Source organism: Ovis canadensis, chromosome 3 (assembly GCF_042477335.2).
Source record: "Ovis canadensis isolate MfBH-ARS-UI-01 breed Bighorn chromosome 3, ARS-UI_OviCan_v2, whole genome shotgun sequence".
Lineage (NCBI taxonomy): Eukaryota > Metazoa > Chordata > Mammalia > Artiodactyla > Bovidae > Ovis > Ovis canadensis.
In genome coordinates this window covers 214,338,406-214,363,388 of record NC_091247.1, presented here as the reverse complement: position 1 = coordinate 214,363,388, position 24,983 = coordinate 214,338,406, and the positions used below count along the sequence as shown (strand labels likewise).

The window sequence follows — 24,983 nt, the reverse complement described above, 5'->3', positions numbered from 1 at the left end:
GAATGTTAGGTCCATAAATCAAAGCAAATTGCAAGTGGTCAAACAGGAGATGACAAAAGTGAACGTAGACATTTTAGGAATCAGCGAACTAAAATGGACAGGAATGGATGAATTTAACTCAAATGACCATTATATCTACTACTGTGGGCAAGAATCCCTTAGAAGAAATGAAGTAGCCATCATAGCAAACAAAAGAGTCCCAAATGCAGTACTTGGATGCAATCTCAAAAATCACAGAATGATCTCTGTTCATTTCCAAGGCAAACCATTCAATATCACAGTATTCCAAGTCTATGCAATGACAACCCACTCCAGTGCTCTTGTCTGGAAAATCCCATGGATGGAGGAGCCTGGTAGGCTGCAGTCCATGGGGTAGCTGGGAGTTGGAGACGACTGAGCGACTTCACTTTCACTTTTCACTTTCATGCATTGGAGGAGGAAATGGCAACCCACTCCAGTATTCTTGCCTGGAGAATCCCAGGGACAGGGGAGCCTGGTGGGCTGCCGTCTATGGCTTCACACAGAGTCGGACATGACTGAAGCAACTTAACAGAAGTAGCAGCATGCCCAGTAATGCTGAAGAAGCTGAAGTTGAAGCTATGAAGCTTCTATGAAAGCTTCTATGAAGATGTACAAGACCTTCTAGAACTAACACCCCCAGATGTCCCTTTCATTATAGGGGACTGGAGTGCAAAAGTAGGAAGTCAAGAAACACCTGGAGTAACGGGCAAATTTGGCCTTGGAGTAAGAAATGAAGGCAGGGCAAAGGCTAACAGAATTTTGCCAAGAGAATGCACTGGTCATACCAAACACCCTCTTCCAGCAAAGAGAGGACTCTACACATGGACATCACCAGATGGTCAACACCGAAATCAGATTGATTATATATTATTTGCAGCCAAAGATGGAGGAGCTCTATACGGTCAGCAAAAACAAGACCAGGAGCTGACTGTGGCTCAGATTATGAACTTATTGCCAAATTCAGACTTAAATTGAAGAAAGTAGGGAAAACCACTAGACCATTCAGGTATGACCTAAATCAAATTCCTTACAATTATACAGTGGAAGTGACAAATAGATTTAAGGGACTAGATCTGATAGACAGAGTCCCTGATGAACTATGGACGGAGGTTCATGACATTGTACAGGAGACAGGGAGCAAGACCATCCCCAAGAAAAACAAAAGCAAAAAAGCAAAAGGCTGTTGAGGAGACCTTACAAATAGTTGTGAAAAGAAGAGAAGCGAAAAGCAAACGAGAAAAGGAAAGGTATACCCATTTGAATTCAGAGTTCCAAAGAATAGCAAGGAGGGTTTTGCTTTGCTCAGTAGCTATTTGTCTTTTTCTGAAGTCTACTTGGTAAATCTGTATATTCCCTTAAAGAGTTTCTTCTTACCACAGAAAGATTCTCTTGTGCATATGTTATATTGAATAATAGATGAGAGTAGTTTAGAGTCTATTTAACAATTTTCCATTAAAACCCATGTTGATGTATGGCAAAACCAATACAATATTGTAAAGTAATTAGCCTCCAATTAAAATAAATAAATTTATATTAAAAATTATGCAAGTGAAATTGTAAATATAAATTTATTCTGTGTTTATGGACTGTTTTTCTTTAATATACCTTATTTTCATAAACAATTATCATTAATTTAATTTTGCTTCACTATTTTGTTGATTAGCATTGATTTAAAGAAAATATATTTCACTGCACTGTATTCATCTGCTCATTTATTTAATAAATATTTAACAAGCTCTTATCACGGTATTTAGAAAATGTTCTCCATCCATACTTGTTGAATGAGTGCATACAATGTGCAAGCACTGTCCTGATAGAAGAAACACAGGGTAATAAAAGTATGCAAGGTCTTTCCTTCATTCAGGGGTGCGTTAGTGTGTGTGTGTACCCTTATAGACAGCTGTGTTTGTATTCGTTATTGAATGTGCAGAGTGATTGATAAGTAAATATTTATAGGTGTTTCAGATATCTTTCTCTATCTTTAATTTTTTCTCTAGAATATTTTACAACTTTTCTTATTTATTTTTAGGAACTCTATAAACTAACATCATTTGCCCCTTTTCTTACATTATTTGGAAATATTTCCCCATCTCTTGTGTATGATTTTGTGTATGTAGGTTTGTATATGTGTATGGGAGGCTATGTGATGAAATTTATAGCGTCTTAGTTTTTTGACTATGCCTTTAATGCAATGTTCAAATGCCATTCTTCATCTCAAACTAACTTTTAATCAAGTTTATTTTCTACAAATGATTTTATAATTCCACTAAATAATATTTAAAACCTTACTGCATATAAATTTATTTTACTGTGTCTGATGGTGTAATATTGTCATCAGTTAGGAATTACATTTTAGATATGTGGTATTTTTACTTATAATTTCAAATAAAAATATATTATTTCATGATCTCATGGATATGACACCAAAAAAATAGATAAAAATAGAAAAGTGAGAATATCCCAGATGGCTCAGTTGTAAAGAGTTCACCTGGCAGTGGAGGAGACACAGAAGACATAGATTCAACCCCTGGGTCAGGAAGATCCCCTGGAGAAGGAAATGGCAACTCACTCCAGTATTCTTGCCTGGGAAATGTCATGGACAGAGGAGCCTGGCAGGCTATACTCCATGAGGTCACAGTGAGTTAGACACAACTGAATGACCGAACACCAGCATGACAGTAAAAGAAACAACAGTAGAGTGAAAAGGCACCTTACAGCAAGTCATATAAGGGATTAATTTCCAAAATAAACAAGAATCCTACAGCTCAAGAGGAAAACAAAAGCAACAGCAACAAAAGCTCTAATAAACTGACTTAAAAAATTGGTCAGGGACTAGCCATTTCTCCAAAGAAGACATATGGATAGCTAAGAGGTATATGAAAATGTACTGACATCTCTAATCATCAGAGAAATGTAAATGAAAACCGCAATGAGATGTCATCTGACACCTGTCAAAATGGCTATAATTTTAAAAAAGACAAGTGTTGGCAAGGTTGTGGAGAAACTGGAACTCTTCTGGATATTTATCCACATTAAATGTGTATATTGCATCTCAAAACTATGACCAAAATATCTGTATAATTTACAGTGATTTGCCTTTTCATTTTGGTGTTGTTGAGTTTTTCTCTCTGCTCTTGATTAGTATTGCTCGGTGCTGATCAATTTTCAGTGAGCCATGTTTGAACAGCTTTCCTCTATTATCTTTGTCTTATGCTTACTTTCTTTATTAGAATAATTTTATTTTTTCTTTATTAACTCCAATCTTGTACATCCTTTAGGCTTTACTTCTCCTAGCTTCTTAAATGAAAGCTTACATTTTTTCATTTTCCGTCTTTCCTCTTTTCTAAATCTAGGGTATAAATTTCCCTTAGACACTACTTTAGTTGCATTGGAAGAATTTAGTTACAGAATACCTTTGTTACCATTATTTCACAATATTTTCAAGTTTGAAAGTTATTTCCAGACCCAGGAATTCTTTGGAAGAATATTTCTTAATTTTCTCAGTAGGGATGGCTAAGTATATTTTCTTATTAATACTTAACTTAATTTCACTCTGGTCAAAGTAAATACTCTGTATAAATTCAATTCTCTGAAGGTTTTTGTTCTATCATGGGATCATCAAAACATCTACTTCTGCTTTATTGACTATGCCAAACCTTTGACTATGTGGATTACAACAAACTGTGGAAAATTCTTCAAGAGATGGGAACACCAGACCACCTGACCTACCTCTTGAGAAATCTGTATGCAGGTCAGGAAACAGTAGTTAGAACTGACATGAAACAACAGACTGGTTCCAAATAGGGAAAGGAGTATGTCAAGGCTGTATATTGTCACCCTGCTTATTTAACTTATATGCAGAGTACATCATGAGAAATTCTGGGTTGAATGAAGCACAAGCTGGAATCAAGATTGCTGGGAGAAATATCAATAACCTCAGATATGCAGATGACACTACCCTTATGGCAGAAAGTGAAGAACTAAAGAGCCTCTTGATGAAAGTGAAGGAGGAGAGTGAAAAAGCCCAACATTCAGAAAACTAAGATCATGACATCCGGTCCCATCACTTCATGGCAAATAGATGGGGAAACAGTGGAAACAGTGACAGACTTTAGTTTGGGGGGCTCCAAAATCACTGCAGATAGTGACTGTAGCCATGAAATTAAAAGATGCTTACTCCTTGGAAGAAAAGCTATGAACAACCTAGACAGCATATTAAAAAGCAGAGACATTACTTTGCCTACAAAGGTCCATCTAGTCAAGGTTATGGTTTTTCCAGTAGTTATGTATGGATGTGAGTTGGATTATAAAGAAAGCTGAGCACCAAAGAATTGATGCTTTTGAACTGTGGTGTTGGAGAAGACTCTTGAGAGTCCCTTGGACAGCAAGGAGATCCAACCAGTCCATTCTAAAGGAAATCAGTCCTGAATATTCATTGGAAGGACTGATGCTGAAGCTGAAATTCCAATACTTTGGCCACCTGATGTGAAGAACTAACTCATTTGAAAAGACTCTGATGCTGGGAAAGGTTGAATTTGGGAGGAGAAGGGAACAACAGAGGATGAAATGGTTGGATGGCATCACTGACTCGATGGACATGAGTTTGAGTAAATTCTGGGAGTTGGTGGTGGACAGGGAGGCCTGGCATGCCGCAGTCCATGGAGCTGTAGAGTCAGACACGACTGAGCGACGGAACTGAGCCGAACTGATGATCATTTAAAAATGGAAGTTTCCAGCGAATTAACAATAATGTAAATAACAAATTCTTTCATTGTTGGCGTATTGCTCTATATATGTTATTTGGCTAACTGTGTTGTTTACATCTGCTATATTCTTCATTCTTTTTTGCATACTTGGTCTGCATGCTATTGAAAAATGGATGTTAAAGTCCCCCCATTTTGATTACGATTTTGTCTACTTCTGTTCTTTGTTCTGTCAAGTATTATTCTATATTTCAAAGCAATGTTTTGACATTTTCTTGGATTTTAATATCTATAATATTTTCATTAAGGGTGTATCCTGTTATAATCATGAAAATACCCTCTTTAACTCAATTAGCACATCTTGCTTTGAAGTCTACTTTCTGTGACATTTATATAGCTATTCCAGTTTTCTTACAATTAGGATTCACAAAGTATGTACATTTTTTTCATCATTTTACTTTCAACCTTTCTTTACCCTCATATATAAGCTGAATATCTTCATGGTGGCATTTACATGGATTTTGTGGTTTCATCAAGATGGGCTTTAATTTGAAGTATCTAATCAATTTACTGTAACTGCAATTACTGGTATTTTGGGGCTCATATCTATCATTTCCTTTTAATTGACCCATGTGCTTTATGTTCTTTTTTCCTCTCTTTCTCCCCCTTCTTTTGTATTAAACAGATCTGTTATTATTCCAAATTTTCCTTTTTCCTTTGATTTTCAGCAGCTTTACTAGGTGTGAGAGTTTTCATGCCCATCCATCCATTTTTAAAAAATTCTCAGTTATTGTATCTTCAAGTGTTACTTCTGCTGCTCTGTCTCTCTGTCTGAGCTTCTCTTCTCCTCCTGTAACTCCTCCTTCTTCTCATCTCTCATCTCTAGGACTCCTCTAAGTCGGTAATTCTGTGCAGAGTTCTCTCTAAAATTCTTCTGAACTTATTAATTCAACTCTCTAGACACTTTATTTTCGGTTGGTAACCGTTCCTTGACTTTTTATAGTTATAATTAGTTGCTAATGTTTTTCATCTTTTCACCCATTTATTCTCTCATTTCCTCTTTTTTTCCTCAATATATTGATCATGGTTAAAATCTGTATCTGCTAACTCCAGCACCTCTATCACGTGAGTCTCTGCCTTCTCTTATTTTCTTTTTTCCACTTTGTTAATATGTCATGTCATCCCATGCCTTCGGCATTGAAAAGATGATCCTCCAGATACATTTTATAACCCTTGAGAGGATTCATATTCTGTTTTGTTAAGCAAGTAGAAGGGTCGAAGATCACTCAAATATATAAATAAACTGAGAACTGAGCTGTAACAAGTCTAGGTCGAGATTTTGGTAGCACTCAATCCTCCTCTTACCTCTCTGTCCATGTTGGGCCTTCAGAGATTTCGGTTGAGAACCGGGATACTCTGGTAGCTCAGCACCCAAGAGAGGGCAGGAGTCGCCGCTCTGCTCTCCCAGACTGTTGGCATGGATCTCTGGCTCCCTGCCAGCTTCATGGCTGTGTAATGAGCACACATTCGAGGGAAGAGTCTGCTGTGTGAGAGAGGCTTTCAGGTCTCCAGATCTGTCTCACCACCAGGTAACCCCAAATTATGCTGGCTTCTCTGTCCAAATAGAAGTCCTCTGTTGCTCTGAGCCCGGATTCTGAGCCATTAACCCGGGCACCAAATTGGGAAATTCCTCCAGAGAAAAAGAAGCTGTAGATCCTTGGCTAACATTGAAACATACTACATGATCTCCACTCTTTAGAATTTTAGCCTATTTAGTTCATGTTGTGTCCACAAATGTCTGATACCCTTCAGTTCAGTTCAGTCGCTCAGTCGTATCCGACTCTTTGTGACCCCATAAATTGCAGCATGCCAGGCCTCCCTGTCCATCACCAACTTCCAGAGTTCACTCAAACTCACATCCATCAAGTCGGTGATGCCATCCAGACATCTCATCCTCTCTCGTCCGCTTCTCCTCCTGCCCCCAATCCCTCCCAGCATCAGAGTCTTTTCCAATGATACCTTTACTTAAAGAAAATTTCCGGCATTTGAAGTTGTGTCTAACAACACCATTGGCCTGCTTTCTCTTCCATTCTTCATGGAAGTACAGAATTTGAGATTTTATTCTCTACTTTATCACTTACTTAAACTACAACAGTGATAGACATCATTTAACCTTTCTTTCCATGACTGGTTATGTATCAAAGGAGAGAATAATGCAATGTGTCTGTCAATATTGTTTGTTCAAAGGCTTTCAAAGCAGGAATATAACAATTTTTCCTCTGTGAGTTAGAAACACATATTTTCCCCTAGAGAACAAACAACTCCAAATTTTAGATAATAGCAATTTCTGACACAAAGTCCAAGGAGAGATTATGTTCATTTGGGAGAAGAAGCTACATTCTGTGATTCCCAGTAGAGTCTGGCCAATGTCATTCAATGTCTTCTGACATCATCTCTCAGGCAGGGTTGTTTAATCTACTCAAAGAGATTATATTTTTTGAAACTAAGTATCCAGATCTGGAGTTTGAAGCTTAGAATCATAAGTGGACTATTCTGGGGTAAACCATGGTGTCTCACAGACCATTTGTTTTTCAGTTCTCATGACTATACCAAGGAGAACGATTTTAATGATAGAAGATTCATGGCTGCTCCCCGAGGCTTCTGATGAGGCCACTGCCTGACTCTAAAGTCAATGACCAAGACTGTGTAGCTTATAAAGAATACATCCAGCTACCAGCCTAATCCTGAGACTCTGAACTCATTTAACCGCTCAGGGTAGAGAGACCAACATTTCCTGTAAATCTTTCTCAGATTCTGTGCAGAGCTCTACAAATCAGAATGTTAACTCTGATAGGACCTTGTAACACCATCTGTCTCAGACTACTTAGTAAAGTAATATTTCCTGTTTTTGTCCATTTTCATCCTTGTTATGCTCTTATCACTTCTATAAGAAACCAGATCCAAATGTTCCACAGGGCAATGACTCTGCAGCATCAGCTTCTGAGGAGAACGCCCTCAACTGCTCGGGTGAGGGTTCCACAGAACAGAAGATCTTTCTCATCTGCTGGTCAGCACCCCATTGTCCCATTTCTCTCTCCTCAGATGGCAGACAGCTCCGCCTGATGGACGGGGCTAGGCCCTGCGCCGGGAGAGCGGAGATCCTTCACCAGGGTTCCTGGGGCACCATCTGTGATGATGGCTGGGACCTGGACGATGCCCGCGTGGTGTGCAGGCAGCTGGGCTGTGGAGAAGCCCTCAGTGCCGTGGAGTCTGCTCCCTTTGGGGCAGGATCAGGACCCATCTGGCTGGACCACGTGTATTGTGGAAGAATGGAGTCCCACGTGTGGCAGTGCCCTTCCCGGGGCTGGGGGCGACACAACTGCAGTCATGACGAGGATGCAGGAGTTATCTGCTCAGGTATGATCAGTGAATTGCCCACGGACTGAAAGGACAGAAAGCTCCAAGGAAGCTGGTGTCTGATCACCAGAGCAATAGATGTGTAAGCTAGAGATGTCTGAGATATTCTCCTTGAATGCATGAAGTATCTCTGAGTGATCAGTTCAGTTCAGTCGCTCAGTGGTGTCCGACTCTTTGCTACCCCATGGACCACAGCATGCCAGGCTTCCCCCTCCATCACCAACTGCCGAAGCTTACTCAAAGTCAGATCTACTGAGTCAGTGATGCCATCCAACCATCTCATCCTCTGTCTTCCCCTTCTTCTCCTGCATTTAATCTTTCCTAAAATCAGGGTATTTTCAAAGGAGCCAGTTCTTCACAGCAGGTGGCCAAAGTATTGGAGTTTCAGCTTCAGCATCAGTCCTTCCAATGAATATTCAGGACTGATTTCCTGATGGGCTTCATTTATTGCTACTTTCCTCTTACAAGTCTCTGCTATTTCTTCTCCAGTGATCTTGCCTGATATAGCTTAATCTATATGCCAATAAAAATTGATACTCATTTTTTATATAATTTACTTTTGGAAGAGTGAAACATTTGCAAATCACCACGCGCACCTGCTTTGCACAGTGAGCCCATGGGAGGAAAGGGCTGGAATGAGGATGTACCTTCCAGGACGGAGTCCTTTCTGAATATATGGTGTGAGACACTTTTTTGTGCTAGGTTAGTAGGAGTGGAGGCACAGGAGACATCATCAAACAAATCAGAGAGGAACTTATGGATTTGTGCCAAATTGCAAGTCCCCTTTGAAAATTTAGCTTTACATTCATAGCTCTTTGACTGGTAGGACAATAGAGTTGTTGATGAAATGTTCTGAGTCTGGGTTCTCCTTTCATTGTTACTAGAAAGGATTGTCTGTTCTTTTTTTTCCTTTAAAACCTCTGTATAAACCAAAATTTTGGAGGAACACTTAGCCACACACTGACAAGTCAAAGATATAGGCAATAAAATATGAATTTCTATGTTTTATGGTAAGAAATTATATTTTATACCTGATGTCTTCAGTGATATAAGAGAATTGTGTTTGGGGGCTTGTTTGATAGGAATAGGAGTAAGAGGGCACCTGTAATTTTTGAAGAAGGAGGAGGAGACTTATAGTAGCTAAGAGGAAAAAGAAGGGCAATGGGAGATGTCAAAGGCCTTATGGGGTTCTCTGAGCATCACTGCGGGTCCAGGTGTGGTGTGGAGGATGCTACGTGTGTCCAAGGATACAGGAGGTCTGCACAGCAAGAGATCAGACAAAGATGTCTCTTTTATTATATTTAATACCTTTATCCACTCACACCAGCCTCCTATTGCACAAATTTTCTTACAATTTTCACACACATATCCTTTCATATAAAATTTAAAATCAAGTAGAAAATAAAAAAGAAATAATAATATGTCTCAGAAGTATCTATCCTGATGTGTATAAGACTTTATTGATTATTCAGCATATATTTGAGTGTTTAGCATGTATCTTGGTATATGAAACAGCGTACAAGAAATATTTCTTTCTTGTTCTTTTTAAATTTGTAACCTCATGGGATTGATATAGAAACTTACAACCTGTTAAGTAAAAATGTTTTAATTAGAATGTGTATCCTATGACCAAACTCCCAGCCAGACCACACCAGATGTCCTAACCTGGACTGGGGAGTTGAAAGTGGGTAGGTAACAAAAGGCTCACAGATCATCCTGGCTCTCACCATTCCCTCTTGGATAAGTGGTCAAGCTGGTCCTTCGATTCATTAATTTCTATAGTGTATTTTCTGTTCTCTCCTGTTCTCTACAGCAGATTTTTATTCTTTTGAAATATTCTTTCTGAACCTTCAATGTTCTCATACTTATGAAATCAGACTCCTTTACCAGAAAGAATTCCACCGTGTACATAAATAATTATAAGCACAGTCAGAAATCAGGCAAATGTATTTAAAAATAGTTCTTTATGATGAGGTTTTATTTTTTTCATTAGGTTCCTTTCCTCTATCCAAAATATGGTCCCTGAAGGTCAAATCATGTTGTGAGTCTCTCCTTAGTCTCCCTCTTTCAGTTTCAGACCCCATCCACTCCCAGGTTAACCTACCCCTCATCCCAGCCACACTCCACTCCTACAGAAGCTCTTCCCTTTCAGAGTCTCTTTTCCATCTGTTTGTAGCTCTTAGGATTGTTTTCTCTTGTCTGCAATGGGAGAAATGGGAAAGGGAAACAGGGTTAGGTCGCAGATGGAAGGAGCACAGGGGTAAAATGTGTTAAAAACTTGCTGGACAGATATTTTGCCCAAATCTTTCTTTCATCCATATTGAGGCTTTTGTAAGGTAGAAATCTGTAAATTATATATGACTGTTTGCTCTGTCTTCTCTTCTTCTCCTCCTCTCTCTCTTTTTTTAAACAGCATGATAACTATTACTCAAGAAATAGGAAGTAGTTTGCAGTTAGCATATGAGTGCATGCTAGGTCTCTTCAGTCATGTCTGACTCTTTGCGACTCTGTGAATTGTAGCCCATCAGGCTCCCTCATCCGTGGGATTCTCCAGGACAGAATACTGGAGTGGGTTGCTATGCCCTCCTCCCAGCGATTGAACTTGTGCATTGGCAGGCCGGTTCTTTACCACTAGTGCCACCTGGGAAGCTCCATTTAGCATACAGATAGAATTTAAAAACATTAAATTGCCTTCACTCCATACCATCTGCTAAGATTCTCATGTGTTGGAAGAAAACCAGTAATATGAAGTAATCAACACAATTAGTCATCTTGTATAGTCCCACTGAGAACTCATTCTCTCCCAGGTTCATTGGTAAACCCTAGGCTTTCTTGAAAGATGGCTAGGACCAACCCTTTCTCCTATGACTCTGACCTTTCTTCATATTCAAACTCATCTGTGGACAATTTCTTTTCACAATTCAAGTTGGCTAAGAAATTCTTGGAATTTTTCAACATCAGAGATTATGAGAAATATATGGGAATCATAAAATGTAGTCTTGTTATAATATCTAGCTTTCCTTCCATGAGCCATAAGTCTGTTTATAGACTGACCTGCACTCAGATCTCTCAATTGATTTCCCTTGTATCAGTGACTTGAATATTGACTTCTGAGAAAAATCTGGCTGGACTTCTAGCCCCAGAAATTTCAGGATGCCTTCTAACCTTGTCTGGATCTTGGTTCTCTAACCTCTTGAATCCCAAGGACCTATTTCTCTGGGTTAGTTCAGTTCTGCACCCAAGTCTGACGCCCATTGCAGTGCAGTTTCCTTGGGCCCTATAGTTTCCAGGCCCTTAAATGAGGAATTCACATCCTAACCAACATCAAAATATAAGTTTTTGGAATTCAGCCATTCCAAACTGACTCTGCAAATCCTTCTGGATTTCTCTTCCGAAACTCGCTCATGAAAATGCAATTCTGACATTGTCAAATTGTCTCTCCATGCCTCAGTCCTGGAAAATAAAAGCTTTCACACCATTGCCTGTGACATGTTTCCAGTTGCCAAGCCAGGATCATGAACATGCAGTGGGTTTATTTATTTGTTTCTCTCAGGATTTGTGCATCTGGTTGGAAAGGATGGACCCTGCTCAGGGCGAGTAAAAGTGTATTCTGGAGAAGCCTGGATCCCAGTGTCTGATGGGAACTTCACACTCCCCACTGCCCAAGTCATCTGTGCAGAGCTGGGGTGCGGCAAAGCTGTGTCTGTCCTGGGACACGTGCCCTTCAGAGAGTCTGATGGCCGGGTCTGGGCTGAAGAGTTCAGGTGTGAGGGAGAGGAGCCTAAGCTCTGGTCCTGTCCCAGAGTGCCCTGTCCAGGGGGATCTTGTCACCACAGTGGAGTTGTTCAGCTCGTCTGTTCAGGTGAGATGTAGGTCAGGACTAACCTCCCTGCATACTCCGTTCAGGTGAGAAATCATGAGATGTTTCTGAAATTCTGTTATCTCATATCCAGCATATTCAGAAGTCCGGCTCATGACAAATGGCTCCTCTCAGTGTGAGGGGCAGGTGGAGGTGAACTTTTCTGGACAATGGAGAGCACTCTGTGCCTCCCACTGGAGTCTGGCCAATGCCAATGTTGTCTGTCGTCAGCTTGGCTGTGAAGTCGCCATTTCCACCCCCGGAGGACCACACTTGGTGGAAGGAGGTGATCAGATCTCAACGGCCCGATTTCACTGCTCAGGGGCTGAGTCCTTCCTTTGGAGTTGCCCTGTGACTGCTCTGGGTGGTTCTGACTGTTCCCATGGCAACACGGCCTCTGTGATCTGCTCAGGTAAGAGAAGGAAGGGCTACTGGTATTTAGGATGCTCCTGGAGTGAAACGTCCCCAAGAGCAGAGGTCGAGGGAAAACTGGCTTTAAAGTGTAATTTCTCTTTTTAAAATTTATTTATTATAATTGGAGGATAATTACTTTATAGTATTGTGACGGTTTTTGCCATACATCAGTATGGGTCAGCCATAGGCATCCATTTGTCCCCTCCATCCTGTACCCTCCTCCCACCTTCCTCCCCACCCCATCCCTCCAGATTGTCACAGATCACCAGCTTTGGGAGCCCTGCCTTATACACCAAACTCTCAATTTCTATCTGTTTTGCATAAGGTAATGTATATGTTTCAATGGTATTCTCTCAAATCATCCCCCTGTCGACAAAAAGATTCAAGAGATTAGATCTGATAGAGTGCCTGACGTTGTACAGGAGGTGGTGACCAAAACCATCCCCAAGTAAAAGAAATGCAAAAAGGCAAAATGACTGTCTGAGGAGGCCTTACAAATAGCTGAGAAAAGAATAGAAGTGAAAAGCAAAGGAGAAAAGGAAAGGTATACCCATCTGAATGCAGAGGTCCAAGGTATATCAAGGAGAGATAAGAAAGCCATGCTAAGTGAAGAATGCAAAGAAATAGAGGAAAACAATGGAATGGGAAAGACTAGAGATCTTTTCAAGAAAATTAGAGCTACCAAGGGAACATTTCCTGCAAAGATGGGCACAATATAGGACAGAAACAGTATGGACCTAACAGGGAAGAAGATATTAAGAAGAGGTGGCAAGAATACACAGAAGAACTACACAAAAAATCTTAATGATCCAGATAATCTTAATAACTCAGATAATCACTCACCTTGAGCCAGACATCTTGGAGTACAAAGTCAAATGGGCTTTAGGAAGCATCACTACCAACAAAGCTAGATGGTATTCTAGCTGAGCTATTTCAAATCCTAAAACATGATGCTGTGAAAATGCTGCACTCAATATGCCAGCAAATATGGAAAACTCAGCAGTGACCACAGGATATGGAACAATGGACTGGTTCCAAACTGGGAAAGGAGTGCACCAAGGCCATATATTGTCACCCTGCTTATTTAACTTATATGCAGAGTACATCATGAGAAATGACAGGCTGGGTGAAGCACAAGCTGGAATCAAGATTTCCAGGAGAAATATCAAAAACCTCAGATGTGCAGATGATACCACATTTATAGTAGTATGTGAAGAGGAACTAAAGAGCCTCTTGATGAAGGTGACAGAGGAGAGTGAAAAAGCTGGCTTAAAACTCAACATTTAAAAAAATGAATATTATGGTTTTGCCATACATCAACATTTGGTCCCATCACTTTATGGCAAATAGATGGGAAAAACAATGGAACCAGCAGTAGACTTTATTTTCTTGGGCTCCAAAATTACTGCAGATGATGACTGTAGCCACGAAATTAAAAGACACTTGCTCCTTGCAAGAAAAGCTATGACCAACCTAGACAGCATATTAAAAAGCAGAGACATTACTTTGTCAATGAAGGTCCATATAGTCAAAGCCATGGTTTTTCCAGTAGTCATGTATGAATGTGAGAGTTGGACCATAAGCAAGGCTGAATGCTGAAGAATTGATGCTTTTGAGCTCTGGTGTTGGAGAAATCTCTTGAGAGTCCCTTTGACTGCAAGGAGATCAAACCCATCAATCCTAAAGGAAATCACTCCTGATTATTCGTTAGAAGGACAGATGCTAAAGCTAGAGCTCCAATACTCTGGCCACCTGATTCGAAGAGCTGGATCATTAGAAAAGACCTTTATGCTGGGAAAGATTGAAAGCAGGAGGAGAAGGGGATGACAGAGGTTGAGATGGTTGGATAGCATCCCTGACTCAGTGGACATGAGTTTGAGCAAGCTCTGGGAGATGTGAAGCACAGGGAAGCCTGGTGTGCTGCAGTCCATGGTGTTGCAAAGAGTCAGACACGACTGAGCGACTGAACAACAGCAACTCCTGCCAGTGAGTCCAAATGTCTGTTCTTGCATCTGTGTCTCAAAAGGTAGACATTTCATGGTGAAGTATTACAGCAATTTAATTATTTTCTCTTGCATATAACTGTACATTCCTTCTGGGATTGATATCTGTGTAAGATAAGGGTCAGGTTTCATGTGGACATCCAGCTGACTCAGAGTCTTTTAATGAACAGGCTCTCTCCCCACTGCTGTTACCTTTGTCATCAGCAGAAGGGCATATGTGTCTGTCTGTCCTTTACGACAGTCTACTCTGTTTATTGTACTATTTGTCTATCCTGGCTCCAATACTGTATGTCTTAATTATTGTATCTTTATATTGTCTGGATGATTTCAATTTATGAGAGTTACTTTTTATTAACTCCTCTAACACTGTTTCTTTTCTTTCCAACTGTGTTGGTCTTTCTAGGCCTTTTGGATTTTGTATAAGTTTTAGAATCAGCTTGTCACTTTTCACCACCCCCACCCCATCCCCTCCGCCCCGAAAAAAAAAAAAAAGCCTAAATGTATTTTGATTGTGACTAGATTGAATCCATGTATAAATTTGAGGATGATTAACAATTTTGAGTCTCCCAATTCACTGACATCGTATATCCCTCCATTCAATTAGGTCTTGAATTTCTCTCAGAGGTTTTGCCCATCTTCTACTAGGTTTTCTCTTAGGCATTTGTTTTTTGATGCTATTCGTATTTTTTTGTGTGTAAAAGTGTCCTAAGAATGATTCTTTTGGACTTGTTTCACCCTTTAATATTTTTTGAGACTTGCAGAAAAGTTGTAAGAATAATATAAAAATTCCCAGATGACCTTTACCTGGATTTCCCAATGTTAGTATTTTGCTTTAATCTTTTTTAAAAAATACATATATTTTAAATATATATATATATATATATATTTATTTATTGAAGTGTAGTTGACTTACAATGTTTCAGGTGCACAGCAAAGTGATTCAGTTATACAAATACACATTATTATTTTTGAAATTATTTTCCATCATAGGTTATTACAAGATATTGACTATAGTTCCCTATACTATACAGTAAACCACTGTTACTTGTTGCATATCTATTTTTAAATTAGAAATCTAGGATTCTATTCATACTAAGTCAAACAAGTGGAATCAAAATGTCATAAACTTTTTAGTTAGGCAAAAATTTATGTTTTCTAAAATATATATATTATACATAATTATATATGTGTAAAAAAGCTTTTCTACTACACTTGATAAAGACTTGAGTAAGAACATAAAAAAAATAAAAGAAGAGATAATAGAAAAAGTGAAACATGATCTTTTACTTTTATCCAGTATGTTTCACTTTTTCTATTTCATATTCATTCTTTCTACTCTGCCATCTTGAATTGGAAGTCCTGTTTTGCTTTAATCTTTATCTCTCTGTTTGTCTCCCCTCTTTTTCTGTCTGTCCCCCTCCTGTTCCATTTGTCCCTAAATATGTAAACTCTTTCTGAATTAGGTTGCAGACATGATGTCCATTTATCCCTAAAATACTTCAGGGAATTTCCACAGTTATTAACCACAGTTCAGTCAAGTCTCAGCAAACTTCAGCCCCAGATGACATCTAAGTGCAACCACATGAAAAACCCCAAGACAGGACTGCCAAGTGGAGTCTTTCTCAGATTACACCCAGGAAATCATGAGCAAACTGAAGTATATATGTTTTGCTTTAGTTGCTAAGTTTTGGGGGGAATTTGTTTTGCAGCACTATAACTAGGACACTTACCATGTGACCAACATTTCTAAATAGAGGAATATTTGTCCTCTGATCTTCCATTGAACTCTTTCTACCTTATGCTGATCTAACACTGAGATACACTCATTCTCTAGTTCTTAATTCCAGCTATTAAGTTTTTTAGATCTAGAATTTTTATTTGTTTTTGTAATCAATTCCTTGCCAAGATGCATATCTTGTGAATCTGATGAGCATTTTAATCATGGCTGTTTAAATTCTCTGTCAATGGAATCTAGAAAAAGGGTACAGGTGAACCTATTTTCAGGGCAGAAACAGAGATGAAGACCTAGAGGACAGATGGGAACACACCGCGGTGGTTAGGAGAGGGCAGGATGAATTGAGAGAGTAGCGCTGACTGATATACACTGTCGCGTGGGAACCGGATGGTAGCAGGAAGCGGCTGTGTAGCACAGGGAGCTCAGCTAGATGCTCTGTGATGACGGAAAGGGTGGGATGGGGGATGGGGCGGGAGGGAGGCTGGAGAGGGAGGGTATATATGTATACTAATGGCTGATTTATGTTGTTGTACAGCAGAAACTAACACAACATTGTAAAGCAATTATCTTACAGTAATAAAAATAATAGCAAAATAAAACAAATTCTCCATCTGGTAACTCTAATAGCTGGATACCCTGGGATATTCTTTCCAATGTTTCCTTTTGCCTCTTGAGCTTCCATGAAATCTCTTTTGCATAATTATTTGTTTAAATGATAGACATTGAAGATGAAAAATTGTAGAAATTCTTCAGAAAGGATTTTGTTTTGCTTCTACTTAGGGATAGATTTAGGAGTAACACACCTTATTGAGCTCAGTGCAACACTTGGCTTAAACCAAAATTATGGCACTGTCAGAAGCAGTCTCCATAGAGAAAGCGGACCCTAAAGTTATGATAACTTTACTGATATGTCACAGCTTTCATTTCAGGCTCCACTGCTAGGTCATGTTTTAACCTTAATTTAGTTTTCAGTACTTCAACCCTCCCAGCCCTCTGATCATTGGTGTTTCTGCAGGAAACCAGACCCAGGTGCTGCCCCAGTGCAATGACTCTGTGTCCCAACCAGCAGGCTCTGAGGCCTCAGAGGAGAGCGCCCCCTACTGCTCAGGTGAGGGTCCCACAGGACAGAAGACCTTCTTACCCCCTGCCCCCTCGCCCCCCTTACCACCGTCACCGCCCCATTTCTGTCTCCTCAGACAACAGACAGCTCCGCCTGGTGGACGGGGGTGGTCCCTGCACCGGGAGAGTGGAGATCCTTGACCAGGGCTCCTGGGGCACCATCTGTGATGACGGCTGGGACCTGGATGATGCCTGCGTGGTGTGCAGGCAGCTGGGCTGTGGAGAAGCCCTCAATGCCACGGGGTCTGCTCACTTTGGGGCGGGATCAGGGCCCATCTGGCTGGACGACCTGAACTGCACAGGAAAGGAGTCCCACGTGTGGAGGTGCCCTTCCCGGGGCTGGGGGCGGCACGACTGCAGACACAAGCAGGACGCGGGGGTCATCTGCTCAGGTCAGCGCTGCACACTGTCCACAGGCTGGGGGAGGGGTGGGGCTCTGGAGGACTGGGGTCTGATCCCTGAAGGAGAGAGGCAGAAAGGACTAGAGAAGGGCGCTTCCTCGCATGGAGCCTGTCTTTTCAGCATATGTGAAGAGGAGGTACTTTCACTTCCTCCTGCAGCAGCTGAAATTCTGGTCCTTTTTTCTCAATAGTGTTTCCTGGCAGAGCCGTTTCTGACGGTTTCCACGTGAAAGCAGGGCTCTCTCCCCAGTTCCCTGTGGTAGTACAGTCTGGAGATCCTGTGGATGATGTAAGGAAAGCACAGATTTACTCTGCTCAGTTCTGTATGCTAGGAGCCTGCTGAGGGTCTCCGCGGGCCAACATCCCAGTGTCCACAAGGCTGCGTTCTTCCTGGAGGCCCCCTTTCCCAGCCTCATCCCAAGGTCCTTAAGTTAGTTATATCTGTAAAGCCCCTTTTGCCAGGTCAGGTAACATATTCACAGGTACTAAGGATTGGTATGTGGACAGTTGTGGCTCCGTTATTTTGCTTCCCTCCCCAAATACCCACATCACATTCCATCCACAAACCGTTTTAGAGTTTTTTTCAGGAAGCAGGAGTCAGTTCTCCATCCTGCAGGTGCCCCAGTTGGTCTTTCTTTCAGTTTGTATCCACTACATCATCGTGGATAATAGAAAGACACAAACGGACAAAGTCAGGGAAAAGTGAGGCAATGATAGTCTTGTCAACTAGTGGGTATCTCTGCAGTTGGCTCAGAGATGTATGGTCACAGTTTCTGGGAGAGAGGAAGACCCAGAGCACTGAGCAGAGTGCTCACTGTGTCCTGTCTCCTCTCTTTCAGCCTTAGAGTTCCTGGCCCTCAGAATGGTGAGCGAGGACCAGCAGTGTGCAGGGTGGCTGGAAGTTTTCTACAACGGGACCTAGGGCGGTGTCTGCCGTAACCCCATAGATGACATCACCGTGTCCGTGATCTGCAGACAGCTTGGCTGTGGGGACAATGGAACCCTTGACACTTTTGATGCTCTTAGAGAAGGTTCTAGACCCCGGTAGGTAGATGGAATCCAGTGTTGGAAAACTGACACCTCTCTCTGGCAGTGTCCTTCTGACCCTTGGAAATACAGTTCCTGCTCTCCAAAGGAGGAAGCCTATATCTCGTGTGCAGGTGACTTACTGTCTGTTTCTATGTCTGTCTCAACCCCGAAGGATGTTGCTAGAGTGATTTTATGCTTTCCAATCTAAGTGATGATTTTAAGTTGAGTCTACAAACTGTCTATGTGCCTGTGTCTGTGTGTGTCTGTATTTGTTGTGGGGCGTGGAGACCAATAAATGATGAACAGCTACAGTTATTTCAGCTGATGATCACATGCACTGAACGTCTCAGAGCAGGAGATAATGCGCCTGTGTTTTCACATGTCATTTGCACTGAGTCAGACCTTAGATAATCTTCTGTGGGGACAGGAACACTCTCAGCTGTTCCTGATCCACTGTTTCCCTGTTGTGTGCAGGACGAAGACCCAAGAGCTGTCCAGCTGCTGCCCCCTGCACAGGTATGTCAGCCCCGCCCCCTCCCCATGGGTCCCAGGGGCTCCTTCCTCCCACCAGGGCAGTCACAGGAGGGGCTGCTGCCTTTTCAGACAGAGAGAAGCTCCGGCTCAGGGGAGGAGACAACGAGTGCTCAGGGCGGGTGGAGGTCTGGCACAGCGGCTCCTGGGGCACCGTGTGCGATGACTCCTGGAGCCTGGCAGAGGCCGAGGTGGTGTGTCAGCAGCTGGGCTGTGGCCAGGCCCTGGAAGCCGTGCAGGCTGCGACATTCGGCCCTGGAAATGGGAGCATCTGGCTGGACGAGGTGCGGTGCGGGGGCCGGGAGTCCTCCCTGTGGGACTGTGCTGCGGAGCCCTGGGGGCAGAGCGACTGCAAGCACGAGGAGGACGCTGGTGTGAGGTGCTCTGGTGAGTGAGGGGCTCGGGCTCCACCCTGGGTGAGCTGGGGCAGCGTGGGGGCAGTGGGCTGGGCCGGGCATGTTGTGGAGTTTGTGTTCAGAGAGTGTCTGGGACTCTGATCTAGCACAGTGAAGCTGGGAGGGCTGGACACTGGTGTCATGGAGACTGAGGGGGTGATTTTAGGGCTCAGAAAGGAAAAACAGGTTACCCTGTGATCTGGCCAATTCCCTTTACCTAATCTCCTGTTTTTCTCTTTAGGTGCAAGACAACATTGCCCCCGACTACAGCAGGTGCTGTGATCCATCCACAGTCAGGGGAGAATACTCAGATTCTGATAACCTGTTCTATGAGCTCTCTGACATCTCAGGAGAGGAAAGAGCCTGAGGAGTCCTGGCTGTTGGGAAGGAGCCAGGGCATTGTTGGGGAAAGCCCCTGCCTTGGTTCCTGGGGCCACATGTTTCTCAGGCCCAGGATCCAAGAGAGTCTGGTTCCAGTGGTGCAGATTCTAAGGTTCTCCCACCTGCCCTTGAGTGTTGCTCCTCATCGGTGAGGTGTGGGTCTCAGGGCTGTTTGATGCCCAAGAAGAAGGGATGAGCCAGGTCCTCAGAGGCTGTCTCAGCAGGGCAGCTCCCTGACAATCCCCGGCTCTGCCTCAGGGCCCCACTGGCCAGATTGGAGTTGACTCGTCTCAGGATGAGACCTGGAGGAGCCCAGTCACTATTAGTATATTTGTGTCTGAAGCTAGGATACCATCATCCAGAGCCCCCGGAAATGCTGGCACAGGGGGTTTCTCTCTGCCCAGGACCTTCTCTACACCCTGTTGCCTTGCTCTCCTTAGGGACCAGACCAGCCTCAAATCCTCTCCTTGGCATCTTCTCCCTGCCTGGGGTCCTCTGCCTCATCCTGGGAGCCCTTCTCTTCCTGGTCCTCGTCATCCTGGTGACTCAGCTGCTCAGATGGAGAGCAGAGCACAGAGGTGGGCTGCAGGGAGAACTGGGGACCAGGGAGAGTGTGTGGAGGCAGGAGATGGGGCAGGTGTGAGGAGGGGAACCTGGGCCAGGTCTCTGTTCTGAGTCTGTAGAGCTCCATATGCTCCATGCTGAGCTCTAAGGGCTGAACAGACAGAGGTTCTTAGGACTAGGGTGTGAACTCTCATAAGTCATGGCCTCTTCTGTGAGACCAGAAAGAGTCAGGGCTGAGCTGTGAATTCAGGTCAGGCGAGGGGAGAAGGTGCCGACATGGTGCACAGGGTAAGAGATGCTGCTGAGGCCCAGGCAGCCTCTGTGTGAGCATGGGGGAGACGAAGGTGGGCCTGCTGGATCGGGGTGTCTCGGGCGGCATCTCTGATCTGCTGGGGGATCTCTCAGCCTCATCCTGCTATGAAGATGCTCTTGCTGAAGCCGTGTATGAGGAGCTCGATTACCTTGTGACTCAGAAGGAGGGTCTTCTGGGCAGCCCAGGTGGGTGTCTCTGCCTGCCCTCCTGGGACCTCTGGTTGTCACCTCCCATTGGCTATGAACATCTTCTCAGTGTCCACAGACCCCACGTGTGCCCAGGCTTACACAGGCAGCTCTCCAAAGTGGCAGGATGGCCTCTCAGAGCCCCGTGAGCCCCCAGCCCCCATCTACACTGCAGGAGCCAGGCCTGTCCCTTCCCAGCCTTAACGCAGGTCCCATGGGTGTGGGAGGGGCATTCCGTGTGTCGTGTGATGTTTTTCTCCACTTAGGCTTCCTGTCAGATGGGGAGGGCTCCATGACTCCAGATCCGCTCCAGGTAATAGAGGTGGACCCGCCTCAGCTGGGCTCTGGGGAGGAGAGTTTCCCTCATAGAGACAAGATGCAAAGGGGACAGTCTTCCTTTGATGGACCAGAAGGATCCCTTGTGTCCAGATGGGGTCTGTCCTTCCCTTTCTCTGACTGTTCTGTGATGTCTCACATTGGAGCCGGGCTCTCTGTGTCCAGAATCACAACAGGCACACACTGGTTTTAAAAATAATTTCTGTAAAGCACAATATGTCAAAATACTTTAGTCATGCTCAGTGGTAGGAGAGTTACTTTGGGATATATATTTTCAAACAGGAAATATTAAGATATGTAAAATCATGTTTTGGTTTATGGACACATCAAAATGAAACATGGTCTTTGAGAAAAAAATCTTCTGAAACAAGGAGTGACTGGTGCCTCTATTTAGCAGCTCAGAAACTCTGGGTCAGAAGGATCTTGGGTATTTCCCAGACCAACCCCCTTACTGTGGTTTCATCTGACCCCTGTTCTGCCCTCAGAAGCCCCAGATCAGAGGACTGATGCCCCTGGTGAGGATTATGATGATGGTGAAGAGGTACCAGTGCCTGGGGCTCTCCATGACTCTCAGGGGAGCAAGGAGGAAGTGCTCCCAGAGAAGGAAGTTGGGATGAGGTCTCAGACAGGTGAGTGGGGTTAGCTGATCCCCTGTAATCTTTGGTCTTTGTCCTGGAAAAGGTGAATTTGAGCTCTTCAATGCCCAGCCTCCCTGCAGTTTCAAAATATGGGTAATCTCATGCATTGGGTGGGCCACCCTAGTGGCTCAGAAGGTAAAGAATCCAACTGCAATGCAGGAGACCTGGATTTGATCACTGGATCAGGAAGAGCCCCTGAAGAAGGGAATGTCTGCCCACTCTGGTATTCTTGCCTGGAGAATCCAATGGACAGAGGAGCCTGGTGGGCTACAGCTCATAGCGTTGCAGACAGACACAACTGAGTGACTAACACTTCCCTTCTCAACCATTTGCCATCTTTAATGCTGTCAGACTCCTTGGGGGGTGAGGAATCACTCTACTTTTGGCATTTATGTCCCCATAATGCAACATAAATTTTCATTTTATTTGTAATATGCTTGCATTAAAGTTTATAGATTAGGGACTTTTCTGGTAATCCAATGGTAAGGACTCTGCATTTTCACTGCTAGGGCCTCTGGATTCAATCCCTGGTCAAGGAACTAAGATCCCACAAGCATTGTATAGTAGTCAAAAGAAATAGATGGCTTATAGATTAACTGAGCATATTTACCAAATCCAAAAGTAGACAAGTGTTTTGATAACATCTCTGTGCTGCCCTGCATGTGAAAGACAGAGATTTAAAAAATGTATTGCAGTATTGAAATTTGTGAGTCATCTGATAATTTAAGATGAGCTCTGTGTGTTTAAGGTTGCAATGACATGTACAAAGTCTGTGGTATGTGGTGGCCTTAACATTAAGCCATGTTGGTGGGTCATTGACTCAGAGCTTATGGTCAGCTAAGGTCTAATTTCCTCCAGATATTTCAGTTGTCAAGAGAAAACACTCTTTCTCTGGAAGAGAGTATTTATCCATCTGAGGGCCTGTGTGGTCCCTGGGAGGGGCCATCTGTGGATGCACCCGTGATACTCTTTGTGGACATTTGGGAACATGTATCAAAATAACTAAGAGTAGAGTTGGTTTATGAGTGAGGAACTCAGATTTTCCCTGTGTCCACTCTGCCTCTCATTGTGATTTCACATCTCTCAGCTGTGAGAGGAGAATATTTAAATTGTTGTTATACTCTTACTGTTCCTGGGCATCTCCTTGCTATTTTGTAGCCTGGAAGCAGATCTTCCCAGAGCTCCTGTATGAGCACAGGTCTCCTGTGATGCAGAATTTCCATATGAACTGAGGCCCCAGGGACCACATGGACCTGACCTGAGAGGACAGCCTGGATCCATCCTCCTGTAACTGGTGTGAAACAGTCTGAGCCTCCTGCCCACACCTGGCTCCCAGGGATGCTTTGTCATCATCACTTGTTTAACACGCTTCCAACACCCCGTCCAGTTCCTTTGTCTCAGTTCTAATTATGCTTCTCTTTGCCTTTTCAGGCTCTTCTCTAAACATCTCTAGAGAGGAAGCTGATCCTGGGGAAGGAGAAGAGAGCCCCTGCCTACTCCAGGGGGAGAAAGGGGACCCTGGGTATGATGATGTTGAACTCAGTGTCCCTGGAACATCCACAGTGACTTTCCTGTGATGTTGTATTAAATACAAGATGATGCTTCATATATTCTAATTGCCTGTATTTCAATAGAGGCTGACCTGTGATGGTGTTATATGGAAATTGCTCAAAATGAAATATTCTGATTAAAGTAACTTTTGCTTTGTTAATAATTACCAAGTTCCATGTCAAATGCTTTTAAACGATTGGTCCTCAAACACCATTTTCGTCAGAAAAGAGTACCCTCCTGCTAGTCTTCAGCTGGATGTTATATAGTCACAAGCAGCCTCTTAATGAAAGAAAGAATGTCTCAAAACTCAGAATGGCACCAGGCCCCTCACCCATAAGATGTATTTTGGGATAATCTTGGCACCAAATGGTTCATCTTGGGCCATAAAAGGATTAACTTGAATCTTGAAGAAGGGCAGATCACCATACAAATAGTTTCATTTACATAGATTGCTGGTAAGTCACTTCAGTCGTGTCCGACTCTGTGTGACCCCATAGACGGCAGCCCACCAGGCTCCGCCGTCCTGGGGATTCTCCTGGCAAGAACACTGGAGTGGGTTGCCATTTCCTTCTCCAATGCAGGAAAGTGAAAAGTGAAAGTGAAGTCGCTGAGTCGTGTCCGACTGTTCGCGAATCCCATGTTCTGCAGCCTACCAGGCTTCCCTGTCCATGGGATTTTCCAGGCAAGAGGACTGGAATGGGGTGCCATTGCCTTCTCCATTACATAGATTAGAGGAACAATATTTGAGTATAACATACCGGTTTATCAAGTAGGTCCTGAGCCAAAAGGCGGAACCGACTTGAAGACAGAGTTTGGGGTAAATGCATAGTATATTAGCATAGCTTAAGATAAACATTTCCATAAGAAAAAGGCATTGGTTAACTTCAGAGGAAACCAGGTGTCACTATGGCAACACAGAATTTTAAGAGAAACTTCCTTTTAAATTTGTATAGATAAGGAAAAAATATCGCCAGTTTGTTTCCTCCTGCTGCTTAAGGGAGATAAAAATCTCTGACACTTGCAGGCTATTTCCTCTGTTTGGAGACCCCTGGCCTTCCTGCCTGTTACCCTCTCACTACTTCTCTTTGTGGACAGCAGGCTTCTCTATGCCGGGGCTTCTCTTGTTTGGAGCACAGCCTCTAGGAGCTCAGGCTTCAGTAGTTGCAGAATGCAGGTTCCTATTTGTGGCTTGCGGGTCCTAGAGCACAGGCTCAGCATTTGTTGTGCACGGGCTCTGAGTCACTCCACAGAATAAATTCAGTTTTTTTTTTTTTTTTTTAAAGAGACTGAAATCATTAAAAAAAAAAAAGAAGCAAACAGGGAGTTTGCTGTTGATTTAGTGGTTAGGATTCGATGCTTTCATTGCTGTGCCTGGATTCAATCCTGGT

The 24,983-nt window shown here is 43.0% G+C and overlaps 1 pseudogene; it reads left to right on the top strand.

The window, feature by feature from the left end:
- The first annotated feature begins 7,815 nt into the window (after positions 1 to 7,815).
- Positions 7,816 to 23,761, top strand: LOC138437860 (antigen WC1.1-like; annotated as a pseudogene).
- Positions 23,762 to 24,983: the final 1,222 nt, after the last annotated feature.